Source organism: Coptis chinensis, chromosome 3 (genome assembly GCF_015680905.1).
Source record: "Coptis chinensis isolate HL-2020 chromosome 3, ASM1568090v1, whole genome shotgun sequence".
NCBI lineage: Eukaryota > Viridiplantae > Streptophyta > Magnoliopsida > Ranunculales > Ranunculaceae > Coptis > Coptis chinensis.
In genome coordinates, this window is record NC_141458.1 from 1,849,386 (window position 1) to 1,863,341 (window position 13,956).

General features: G+C 38.9%; 1 pseudogene; it reads left to right on the forward strand.

The window, feature by feature from the left end:
• The first annotated feature begins 1,196 nt into the window (after positions 1–1,196).
• LOC147507157 (uncharacterized) lies at positions 1,197–13,158 on the forward strand (annotated as a pseudogene).
• Positions 13,159–13,956: the final 798 nt, after the last annotated feature.

Genomic DNA, 13,956 nt, shown 5'->3' on the forward strand with positions numbered 1-13,956 from the left:
CAAAGCGGACAAATCAAAAAGCGTATCCTGCAATAAACAAAATCGGCATCCGCGGGCTGACCACATGTTTATCCTCCGGGGAGCGGTTGGGGAACATATCTGGCGGCTTCTTGAGAACAACAAGCAGCATCCGGCCTCTTGAGCACCATCCCTTCCCGGTGACAATATTTCTCGTCCGCTTGGCGTTACTCCTCCTGGCGATGGTATCGCGTCCCCGAGCCTTCACGAGGCAACCCCTCGGCATTGCCCGGCGTACTTTCGGTCACCTCGTGATCTCCATTTGCAAATCCCGACAAGCAGGCCAGCGACAAGTTTTTCATTTAAATCGGCATGACCGCGACCTTAGCCGACATAGCTTCCGGCCTTCTCTTATCGGCTACCGGCGGCTTCGCGGACATCCATTTCGACTTCGGGCATCAACATCGATGCTTGGCGTTACCCTGGCGTTCTTGACTTATCATAACCGACCAAAGAAACTGCAAAGTGAAAGCCTGATGAACATGTCCCGGAGAGCAGTGAGAAATTAACAAGCGGCCTTACTCACTATGACTCGCCATGTCCATAGTCCCGGGGCGTGTCCATATCTTCGATCCTCAACCTCGCTTTGTCCCGTCCGGCCGATGCCCTTTAGGCTTCCATATTGGGCGCGAGTCTTATCCGTCACAACTTGACGTTATGCACATTGAAAAAATGTTTGTGAACTCACGATTGCTGGCGATGTTGACAAAAGGAAAACAAAAGATAACGCCCAACGCACGCAAAGATTTGCAACTTCTTGGGATTAAAAGAAGCATTGGTTGAGTGATCAAAATGGTAAGAAGGTTATGAAGCCCTCGGGTGTTTCTGCTTCGAAATTGAGGAGAAAAAGTTCCTTACGAGCTTAAGAGATCTCAAAGTACCCTCATTGGGTTTAGTGGTAACCGGAAGAATATTGTCCAAGGCGCGTAAGGATTTGAGTGGAATGAAGTCTCATGATTATCACATTTTGATGCAACATTTGCTTCCAATGTTGATCCAACATGCATATCGAGATAGGAAGGAAGTCCGGACATGTGATCTTGAGTATTTGCAATAACATTTTTCTCGTGCATTATGTTCGAGGAGACTTGATGTTGACACTTTACATGCACTTCGAGAGGGTATGGTCGGACTTTATGTGAGCTTGAAAAATTTGTCCTCCATCGGTATTTGTAATAATGATGCATCTACCTATTCACTTAGCGCATATGAGGCTCGTATGTGTGGACCAAGATTCTATCGTGATGTATTTGTTTGAGAGGTAATTCCCGGCTAATAAGATTGTTTACTTAGCTTCATGGTTGATTTGTGTTAAGTTATTATGTTATAAAATTCTTAATTTTGTGAAGGATGATGAAGGTTTACAAAGGATTATGTTACAAACAAGGCACGCCCGAAGGTTGTATCGACATACTTGAAAGAGGAAACCATGAACTATTGACCGGTTACAAAGGAGGGAATAGTCTTCTCCGTAAGTTTGAGCCAAAGTCTAGTGGTGAAGAAGTAATACCATCGATGTGTTTGATAGTGAATTTGATGGGGTCGATGAAGTTGGCCCAGCTTGGTTTGGGTCATACTTATCATTTGGTAGGTGTTGAATATGAGCAAAGCACTTAATCGGGTAATGAAAAGCCATCCAAGATATGATTGGTGGTACACGATGTATTTCTAAATTTTAAAAGTTGAAATTATAACTTCTATATACTTAAAACGCATCTATTGCTTTTAACTAATACATATATTTATAAACGTAATATCTTATTTAGGGAGTACACCGCAGGATTTGGAAGCTCGTCGTAAGGCAGGGAGGAAGGGGGAAGCCAATATAGGGTGTCCATGGATGACGAGTTCATTCCTTGAAGAGAGAAGACATGCCGAGTTTGAAGACATAGAGGAAGATTCTTTCAAAAATATAGTGGCGGACCCGAGTCGCGCCATGGCGCATGAAAGTATTGTGTCAATGGTTTCCTTTTATTACAAAAAGACTATCGAGAATAAAGAGGAACCAAAATAGTGGTGTTTTGCATAGAGTGTCCAACTACATTCCGGCTAGCGAAGGATAAGAACCCGAGAAGATGTTCTGAGAATATTACGGTGTTCTTACGAATATCATTCAAATTGAAGTATCGAGATGGGTACCGACTTTTTGTTCAAGTGTGAATGGGTTAAACTTAGACATGGTGTGAAGCTAGATGTGGAAGCGAACCTTAAATTGGTAAATTTGTCAAATCAAATTAGTTCGATAATATGAGTGACGAACCATTCATTCTTGCGAGATAAAGCTTCTCGTGTTTTCTACTCTAAAGATCCAAAAGATCCCGACCGCATGTGGTTTTGAAGTCCCAAGAAAGGTGTATTGATCAAGATGAAACATGTCTTCTATCCGATGACCCAATTGAAGTTGATCCTTCTTATGCGAGCCTAGTAACCTTGAACCATCCACGATGATCTGATTTTTAACGATCCGCATTTATATGTTTGTGGTTGTTAAGACACTAGGAGGAAGAAAAGACAAAAAGGAATTAGTTCACTTTAACTAAATGCTTATCTGCATTAACTATGTTTTTGAATTTTGAATCTATGTTTAAAATTTGAATAATTGTTTGAATTTTGAATACCAGTGTTTGATTTTTCAGGTTTACATAATTATAAATGGATATTATGTTTTCTCGATTTGTTTTGATAGATTAAATGTTATGCAATATCCGTGTTTTGATACATCATGTTTTAGATACTTGAAAAATGCATGTTTTGAATATTAAGAGTTTATGGGACTTGTTACAATATGTACAGCCTTCATGGGAACTCCATCTCAAAACAACTTGAACTTGTCCGAAAAGTGACTCGTCGAGGGACGACATGGAGCGGAGACTAATTATGGTAAGAATTTTGAATTTTGTCTAGTTATGTGTTTTCTTCGTTACCCTCAAGACCACCCCCGCTCCCAGCTATCCTAGCCTCCGCATTGCATCATTTATTGTGCAGGAGATAAAGCTTCGTGGTTATACTTAGGGTCGCTACTTATGCTTGACGCATTACCCGGGGGTTATACCTATAGCGACTAACCGCTTTCCGCGACGAATCTGGTAATACCATCCAATAGCCCCCTAACGGTGATAGCCCCTAACGGTGAGTTGTCACAGAGCACCTTTGCGGATCCCAAAGCCCATCTATATATCCTTCCCACCGCTAAACCGATAGTTATTCACACTTTGCCATTGGTTACAACATTTATTCACTATTTCATCCATCCTATTTTGCTTAACTCTTGTCTCGATCAATCCCATAAGACCGATGTCATACTTGAGAATCATATCCCTTACCTCCACTTGTTTGAATGCTTGGTTGAACCCTCGCGTATTCCAACATGCTAGATTTATCATTTAAATGGTTGGTTGTGTGTTAAGGAACCACATTTGGTACCTTCTTTTACCGCTACCTTTAGTCACAGCGACGAAGTTACTTTGGATACCTCGGTTTTCTTCCCCCTTTTCAGTTTCTTCCTTGATCTCTTGGCTAGTTGTGTGAATCTATTCTCTTCCCTCTTTGCCTCTCAGAAGTTGCCTTACTTTCTCGCCATTTTAGGTCAGTCCTTTTGTTCTACCATTCCACTCATAACTCCCTTTCCTTAGTTTCAAGAGATACTCATTGTCTTTAGCCTCCTAACTTCGATCCCTTGTTTTTGCTCTCAAGAAGAATGCTTCAAGTCGGTGATTCCCATCCTTGTTCATCCTCCACTGTTAATACTTCCTGTACCTCTTGCCCTTTTATAGCTTCTACTTCCATACTCATGTCCTCAGTTTGTTTTTTGTTTATCTCTTCCACCATTTCTTTCTTCAGTGACATTTCTATTTTGTTCTGCTTTAGTTTTTCTGACTGATTCTGCTGCTCACTTTCTGTTAGATTATTCTGCACACTTCTCGACTTCTCACTGGCGCTTTCGATAACTTCAACGCTGGCGTTATCCGACTTTACGCCGCTTCAGATTTTCTCGACGATTTTGCTGCCCCCTTGTTGCCTTGTGTTTAGCGATAAACTTGCGATGCTCGCTGGATGGTGAAGCCCCTTCCACTCCTAGTACCCTTTTTGACTTGAAATAACGTTCAACATCTCTCTGGAGTTTCTCGAGAGCTTCTTTGGTAATGGGCGATTCTGTATCAGCCTTATTTTCAATACCTTCCTCGTCATGTATCTTCAATGCTATATCAAGAGCAACGTCATCCATCTTAGTGCGTTCTGTATTTCCAGATCCTAAACTTTCAAGGGTTTAATCTTTGCACCCGCCTCTCCAAAGAACCCACTCCATACCTTTTTCTCGAAAGCAATGGATGACATTAACTCCATGTCTGCTTCCTCACTCTGCAGTGTTTCTTGGTCGATATCATCTACTTCCTTACGAACCCTAGCTAGTGTGCTAGGGTTTATTGCCTCTAAACTACCTAAACCGTGTGGTTTTTGCATGATTTTTTTGTTTTTGGTGTGAAAAGTCCTAAATACCCCTAAGGTAATAAATCACCCCTTAGAGGCCACCATTAACAACTAAACAAGCTCTTCATTTTACAGTTGATTGCATTGCATCTGAACTTTAATGTATACTAATTGACAAGTTTACTATGTACTTATAGATAGGACTCCATCTACTCCAGAATCATCCAATGCTCCTAAGGAAACTAGAGGTAAGGCAAAAGGAATGTCGGATACGCCAAATACAAAGAAAAAAGTTTGGTTAACATTGGACCATCTTGAACAACCATGTCACCCTTTTAGCAGAGGGTAAGTAGGTTTTCCTCCTGAATGTGGTGTACTTTGTACGGTGCGTGACGTCCGGATATGCTATGATACTTTTCCAACCGCTACTGAAACATAATGCGTTAGTAGACGTCTTTGAAACATTGGAAACCAGCTTTGGGTTTGTGGGGGCGTCCCTAGCATCAATAATGATATACACTAAAAAAAGTCATGGGTGAGGCATGGAGGCGTCATAAGAGCACCTTGTATAAAAAACTTAGTCAAGGGAAAATCTCCTACCGTTGTTAAACAAGGTCCACTCGAAGGTGTCAATCTTGAAGATTGGCGGGTTTTGTTGATATGTGCAACACCGAAAAATTCCGTGTTATCTAATCATTAGTTTATTAGTTGTGAATCTTATATGTATATTCTCTTATATATTGTTTTGTATATAGGCTTTTAAGTGAAAGGAACACTATAAACCGGTCAAAACAAACAACTCCTACTTAAGTTGGGAGGACACCCACCCAAATTATTCGACAACAGATTGCTAAGGAACGGAACAAGCCATCCATATGGTTGCTAGGCCTGAATCTTATATCGGATGCACAAGAGGAAAGCTCCATGCACGAACCGGGTTGAGTGGGAGGTAAATGTCATTTTCCGGGTGGGAGGGATTGTTGGTAGTAAGTTATTTAAGTTGTATCAAGGTTTGATTGCAGTCTTGAGCTTTAGTGTAATACTTTACTTGGTAAAATGTATTATGGTTTCACTCTGTTGTGTTGAATAGGAGAGGATTAATGAGGACATGTCCGCAAATTCGAGGGTCTCCAATGACAATCACCGGCGATGCCGCGTGACAAGGGTATGCAAATTAGGATGTCGGTAGTGCATTAAATGTTTGTGCTATATTGTAGGTAAAATGAAATGTGTTTGGATACGGTGGTTGGCAAAGATAGCGGGGCGATGTCGGGCTATGGGTCCAGGGGGTCAACAAAAAAGCAATGAAGAGCATGGAGCCTGTTTTGGGTCAAAACTATCACTTGGCGTAAGAAAACTCCAAGCTATGGAAGGAGACTCAAACAAACCAAATGAATTTTGCTATGCAATTAGAAGAGATTAGGTCAACGATGTTGAAATGAACAAGAACCATCCACGACCAACTCTTTTGGAACTTCCGATGTATACCTCGCTCGATAATGCAACCTCGGTATCACGATTGTCTCTTTTAATGCTTTACTTAAGCCTTTGTAAGTTGTTTGATCTTTTTATATCCAACACCTTTGTTTTTCAGCGGAAACCTCAAAGATTGGCAAAGAAGTTAACTTACTTGGTGGTTGGCCTCTTGACATTGTGGCAACCGGATGTGTTAAAGAAGTTGACCCCACCTACAAGTTCCATGAAAGGTGCTTGGGAGAGAGGTCTTACTTAGTTTACGTTGATGAAGTACATGCACAAGATCTTTTTCTACCATGCCCTCATGATGCATGGTGTAAGAATCTAGGAGAGAGTTGCCCAGGAAATGTTATATGGCCCAAGTCATGTGTTGAGTTTATGTCATCTACATCGGCGGTCTTGAATAAGTTTACTATCTTTTTTTTGTTTATGATACATGCCTATGGGCATGTTTGACTATGTTATCTCTTTTGCTAATTTGAAACGCGTTTCTATGTTTATGTCCAAGCTACTCCCAAACTGGTATCATTTTTTTTGCTTTCTCAGTTTTTGCTAACCCATTTTTAACTCCGCCAATGCAAGTAAACTTTACGTTTGCATTTGCATTGCCGGTCCCAAGCCCGGAAAAAAGGAGGAGGGAGAAGTGGTGTATAATATGTTTCTCTTTGTATTTAATTCTGTTTATTTTTCTCTGGGCTGCAGGGAAGAGCTACCAAGAGGTACAAGGGCAACCAATATCACTGTTATCCCTTCGCTAATGGCAGGTCCATCATGGTGTTTGAATTTTTATGTGTTATTTGTGCCTTTAAGGCTTACTTCCCTATTGAATTAAGGAGTAAATTAAAATGAGATTATCATTCACAGGTAGTTCTCCTGGTGGTTGATGTGCATGCATGCATAGCGAGGGATGCACCTCAATTCTGCCAACTTGTTGTTTTCCTAGTGCATAAATTTCGAGTTGATCACTTTCGCTTCGAAGTGAGTTAATTTCCTTTATGTTTACCAATCGGTTTGGATAACGTTGTTTCCCTTTATGAGTTTAAACATGTTTTGTTTCTAATGTAAGTCTTTAATTTTTTTTTTTTTTTTCGGGTGCTTTGATAATCCATCGCTAGGTATTCTTTTGGATGCTTTGGCGTGTGTACTTGGAACTCTCCACAATTCTTGAGGGAGAAGTCTGACTTGGATTTTCGTCCATCATGGTTCAGTTTACGTAATATTATGTGAGAACATCTACAAATGCGGGGAGAGAATTTATTACGCTTTTGACATATATGTGTTGTCTGGCTGATTTGGCATATGATAGCTGTTCACAAAAGTCAAGATTGTGGATTCCAAAATCCAAAGGTATCGTCCATCTAGTCGATAACACACTAGTACCAACAAAGATATTTTTGTAGGAAGACAAGAGAGAATGTAATGAAGAATATTATCGTAAATTGCTAATTTTATCACCAATCTCGCTTCTTACTCTGTCCTTCATATACTTTTTGCATCTTAGAATTTTCCATTGAAGCACTTTCATCCATGATATCTTTGCAATATCAAGACCGAGGAAAAGACCTAATTTACGGTGTACTTGTCTTTCTTGACGGTTTTACCAAAGACGCAAGTTCCGTGATTCACCAACGGTGGAGGAAGATATTAATGTTAAGTTCTTGGTCTAGCCGACAAGTTGATCCGCTTGCTCGAGACTCCAATCTTTTCTTACCTTAGATCGCAGGTGCACATTTCATTTCATTTTGTGTAATCTCCAAAAGTCGTGTTTACATTTGCAATTTTTGTAATGGTCTATATTATTTCAGTTTTGTAAACCACATTCGACAAGGCTAGAGATAATTGAAATGAGCTGATTTTTTTCTAATTATATTGGAATCAATATTGATTCCAATATAATTAGAACTCTCTTCAAGCTAGGTTCTTACCTGGCCGTACAAGTTCCTCAGTCCACTCTTAGCATCCGCACTTTGTTGAGAGTTTCTCATCTCAATTTGTACTATTTAGATACTCCACATATATGGTTCCCCTGAACGTAGCATTATGATCTCCATGGTTTAACAAGATATTCTTGCTAAGGTTATTTTGACGATAATACATTGATGTTACAAGTAATTGCATTTTGTATATTTAAACGGTAATTGAGTACAACGCACATACACTAGTTCGACATGCTCTAGCTGAGAAATTCGACGAGATTGAAAACTTCTTTGGTTTTCCACAACTCCTAGCGTCATGCCTTCTTGCGTAGGTTTTACCTATATAGATAAATTGGTTATTACTTCTTTATTATCCTTTTTGTTTTTCCTGAAACCTTCATTTAAATCGAGTTACAGGTTTATTCAATCCTCTATTGAGATTGCAGCTATTGCGAGCCCCTATGGAGCCATTTTCGAAATATTTTATCATAGGGCTAAATTTTCAGGAGACGGACAAGATGCGGTGAGTCTGATTTATTCTTTCAGGGTTCATGATCACTTAGATATACAACATTTCAGCTTCCATTACAATGCTGCCATAGAAATAGCAAAAACTTTGATCCAAATTCATTGTACTTGCATGTAATTGGGTTTTGCATTCACTAACTATGCCAACGTTCAAAATCATAGCATCCCCTTCATAAATAGATATGAGAGTGGCACTCATGAACTTATACACCCTAGGGTGGACTCATTGCCATCTTAGCAAGATTCTATGCTTTAAGGACAATCTTAAGAGCAATAAAATGATCAAGTAGAGCCATATTGGGAACATCTTTTACGTTTGTGGCTTTGTCGTATTGTGTCATGTATTAATTCCTTAAGGTTGTGAAGCTCTACTGGACATATATTATCAACAAGTGTTTTCAATAAAGAGATAAAACTGAGAGGCAAGAATATGAACATTTATATGTACGAACGCCAATTGGATTGCTCATGGGCTTTTTTGCACATATATTTGGAAGTTAAATTAGGACAGACTGAATATATGTTTACATATTAGTTTTTATTGTAAAGTTCTAATTTCTTTTGACCTTGTAACCTATCGTTATAATAATTAGAAAATCTTAGATCAGTGCCTCCTATGTGCCGCGCGGATTCTTTTAAGGAAATGAAGTGTCCAGGTTACTTAGGTGTAAGCCTACATTTACTTTATAAAAAAGTAATGGTCTTTCTAAATGGTGCTTTAGATTGGGATTTATTAGAGTTTGGTGAACAAGATGTAATGAAGATTGCTAGCATTGGATCTCCTCTTTCTAAATTGTCTTCCAAGTACCTCATGAAGAACGTCTCATGAGACCGTTCCATTTTTTTCCATGTCGTGGAAAGCGGCTTGGGTTTTGGGAGTTTCTTCATGAAGCCGTATGTTTATATCTCTATTTCGGTTTATGATAATTGATTAAACCCTAGCAATTATCCATATAGAATATGTTTTTTTCCAATATTTTTTTGTTTTTCAATCAACATGTGTTGCTATTAATGCCATTTTTTTATTAGCATGTGTTGTGGAATGCAATATCACTATGAAATCTGCTACCAAATATAGCACCATTTATTGTTCTTCCACTGACACGCACCCACACAATTGTATCCTTGTATATCTGTATACTTATGTATATTATGGCATCTCCACTACTTACATGTATGTTTTCAAGCAGGCGAAATGTGTTGGAAAGGAAGTTGGGCGATCTTTGAGGTATCTAAGGAGGAGCAAAATAACCTACTTAAGTACACGGAGAAAAAGAGACGTAATACATACGTCTTGAGGAGGCATAAAATGGGGCTGATGATTTTGAGTTGTTGACGATGATAGGAAAGGGTGCTTTTGGTGAGGTGTGTTTTCTCTTACCTCACGCTATATCTGTTGATTGTTCTTATTGTTAGGTCCCTGAATTGTAATTGGCACCTTTACGTTTACGTTTAATAGAAATATGACCTGAAGAGGGAGAAAGTACTTGTAAGAGAGTTTAAACATTAGCATAGTCGACATATTTTCACAAGCTAATCAGAATTTGGTTGTAAATAACCTATATGGAGCACCATTTGTGTATATACTCCTCGGTGTTAGAGTGGATTCATGCTTATTGTCATTTCTAATGAGAATCAAACTTTTTTCTTTGCTCCTTTAAAGGGGTAAAGCACATTCATGGTGAGGTGTACTCTCATCGTATCTGGCTTTGCTTTTCTCGAGATTATCTTTTTTCGTGGCTTAAAGACACTCTTTTTGCATCAAAAGGCCTCATGTGTCCGGGGGAAAAACTTATAGTAGCATGAGCATACTTCTTTTTGTTTTACTAGATGGGGAGAGTTTCCCCGATGAGATGTGTATGCTTGAGCTTGTTTCCTATCCTTTTTCTTCTTATTTTTAACTTAAGTAGGGTTTTCTTGACCGGCATTGTACTTCATTCTTTCTTTCTATTTCAAGTATATTATTCTTTTACCAATGGAAACATAGTTCTTTTTCTCAAGTATATCATATTTTCAACTTGAAAGTTAGAATTTGTAGGGAAAAGACAACAAGTCATGTGTACGCATGATGAAGAAGCTTAAGAAATCAGAAATGCTTCACAGAGGCGGTGTATATTTTTATTCCTTCGGCATGTGGTAACTTCGCTTGAGTTCCCAATTTTACTTATTTCCGTTTGCTTCTTCGAGGTCGAGCATGTTAAAGCCGAAAGGAATCTTCTTCTGCAGAGGTTGATAGCAATTGTATTGTCAAACTTTATTGTTCTTTTCCGGATGAAGAGTATCTCAGATCTTATTATGGAATATCTACGGTGGAGATATGATGACTTTACTTATCGCGGAAGGATACTTTGGTAGAAGATGAGGCTAGGTTTTATGTTGGAGAGACAGTTCTAGCTATTGAGTCTATTCATAAACATAATTATATCCACAGTATGCTTTTTGTTTTTGTTGATATCTTTGTTTCTACATTTTATACATTTTCTTTTCGGGACAAGAGAAGAAGTAAGCCTTGCTTTTCTTGTATTTTACAGGGACATCAAACCTCGACAATCTTTTCTTTGGATAGATATGGGCACATGAAGTTGTCGGACTTTGGGCTATGTAAACCATTAGGCTACTGATACACTTCATGAACAAGATTTTTCTGTTAGAAACAATGTAAAGTGGACCCTTGCAAAGTAATGGGCGGCCTTCGGTGCCAAAGCGCCTGGCGGGGGAGCAATTACAAAATTGGCAAAGAAATAGGAGGATGTTGGTAATTCCTTAACATGATGTTATTTGAGTTTCCAGTTTATTGAATCGTGTTTGCAACCTTTGCCTAATAACTTCTTGGATCTATGAACTGTTTTTGCTCTGTTTCTTGAAAATCACATTTGCCCGCATCCATCTCAACAGACTATGGGAAATGCCTGCCTACCTTTTGTGCTTCTTCAACATTTGCCATGGATAATATTACTTAATTTGTTATTGCTATTTGACTATCTCACCTTCCCGTATATATAGTATCATTATATAAGTTGGTTTGTTTTTTGTAACCATAGCAGTTTTGGAGAACTTCATGTTAACGCATGATCACATGTATTAAATCGCCTATATATTGAAACTTGGCGGGCTTATTCTCTTCATCGGTACACCCGACTATATAGCTCCTGAAGTTTTGTTGAAGAAGGGATATGGAATGGAATGTGATTGGTAAGTACTATAATATTTTATTAAGATCCTTAGAGGTTAGGGTATCTCTTAAGAGGATATTCTTTTTATTCTTTTTCAGGTGGTCCCTTGGAGCCATTATGTCTGAAATGCTTGTAGGATTTCCGCCTTTCTATTCTGATGAGCTTTGTGTCAACATGTAGGAAGGTATGGTTGGAAATCATAGTTGATCATACTTTCTCTTTCTTGACAGATTGTGTATGTTTTTGGTGAGGTTGCTCACTTTGCTCATCTTGTGCCCGGCTATTGCTTGTTTTGTGGCGTTATGCTTGAGCTCAATTCGACCACAGCCTAGTTAAAACTTCGGGCGTAGCCAAGTAGCCAACCCGATATCTCCATAGTTTTGTTAGTGTAGTAATCTTGGATGTCCTTGTTGACCTTGTTCTTACAAGAATTGACATCAATTGGTTATTTCAAACAAAATGTTAGCCCAGATTTACTGAGGATTCTATTGTGTAATCACGAGAATCAATATTCTGAATTGGCTTAAAAACGAACCTGTTTGGGCCTGCCAGATTGCAAGCCATGTGCCTTTGGGATCTTGACGAAATCTTGAATAAGAATAATGTTACCGCGGAAGTCTTTAACTCAGTAACTATAATTAAGCAACTTAATAAATCGGTAATGGAATTTAAGAAGTTTCGGATAAATGTTGATGAGTTTCATTCAAGACTTTGACGTCCAAATTTAATTTTCAGAACCATAATTTAGTCAAGTTTAACCTCTTTTTCAGGTTTCAAGTTTCTTACTTGAACTTATAAAATTCGGAGCTTTAGTTACTTAGTCAATGAATTTAAAACTTCGTGTGCTCGATGTCTAGGATATTGGAGCTATAAGAAGGCTTTTATTCTAGTTAAGGTCCTTTATGCTATCACTTGTGAGGAAATCTATGAGTTGCTTGCATAATATGTACATTTGTTCACCGAGAATACTTTCCTTTGTAGGCTTTGTTTTCTTTTTGTTAAGCACAAAACAACATTGTGTTCATTAACATGGAATGTAGAGAGGTCCATCGGTTGCTCCCTTCTACCTCGGGGGATCTTAAAGGGGTAAGTTTTCATTTTCTCAAAGTTGAAATTTAACTTTGTTGGGTCCAACTTATTGAGATTTATAGCTACCGATATTGGGGACTATTGTCGCTTCGGGGCACCCTTCAATGGTTTTCACTTAGGCGCCTGCTTTCATCACAGATATGTTTGACCTCAAGTTCATCCAATATAAGCACTTGATGCTCTTTTACCATTTTTTGTCCAATGCACTTGGAATTACATAAGTTAGTTTCAAGATCGGGACTTCACTCTTAATTCACGTGACATCCTAATATTTATGTTATGGCATGAAGCTGCCTTAGAACACTAATGAGATATGCATCGCCAGGATTCTCTTTTGATCTCATTGTTACTTTGTTTGCCTCTCTTACCAGGTTCTTACTGGTAGCTACTTCTCGGTGGCAGGAGCTCTTGTGGGTCTACTGAAACCTGGTACGATGAGCATGTTTGGGACACTTCTTGTCATATGGGGCCTTGTCAAGGAAGGGCTTCTTGGGAAACCTGTGAATACAGATCCTACAAAAGCGTGTTGATTGCGCTAGTATGTGCTTTCACTTGTATAAAGTATGATGTCAATAAAATTGTTAAAAGTAGTCCGACTCGACCCTTGGTGAAATGATAGAATTTTGTATGACCTGCAGGTGTGATGCGAATTGAATGAATTTAGTATGGCGTCAGAATCAATTTTTTTTTATCCAATTCAATACATTTGCCACGGCCATAAACTGTGGCTAACCATTAGGTACATTCCAATAAAAGACATTTGCCACGGCCTAGACCTGTGGCCAAATTAGAGATCCATTCTACAGATGAGCATTAGCCACGGTTTAATGCTGTGGCAAAAAGGAATATTCACCACGGCCCATGTAACGGTTCATAACCGTGGCATAAAATGAAGCTTTACCCACGGTCTTTAGCCGTGGCCAAAGATTAGCCACAGGTGCATTGGCAACGGTCGTGCAATAGCTAATGACCATGGCAAAAGCTCTTTAGCCACGGTTAATGGCCGTGGCTAATACTCAGTATTCTTGTAGTGCTGGCAACGCAATCATTGCTCAGTTAACGATCCCCTATTCTTAATATACTCAAGGCACTTAACAACACCAAAATTTGTTTAGTGTATAACCAACGATTAGAGATGAAATAACTGACCAAATTTTGAAATTTACCGTCCAATATCCAAAAAGGATCACAACCGCATTCCAATAACTACCTAATTTCTCATCCAAATGATAGTTCAAATAAAATTTTAATAGAAAAATATATTAATGAAAGATAAATAAGGGGTTTCAAAGTCGCATTCTGAAAATCCACCAACACGGACATTCAAC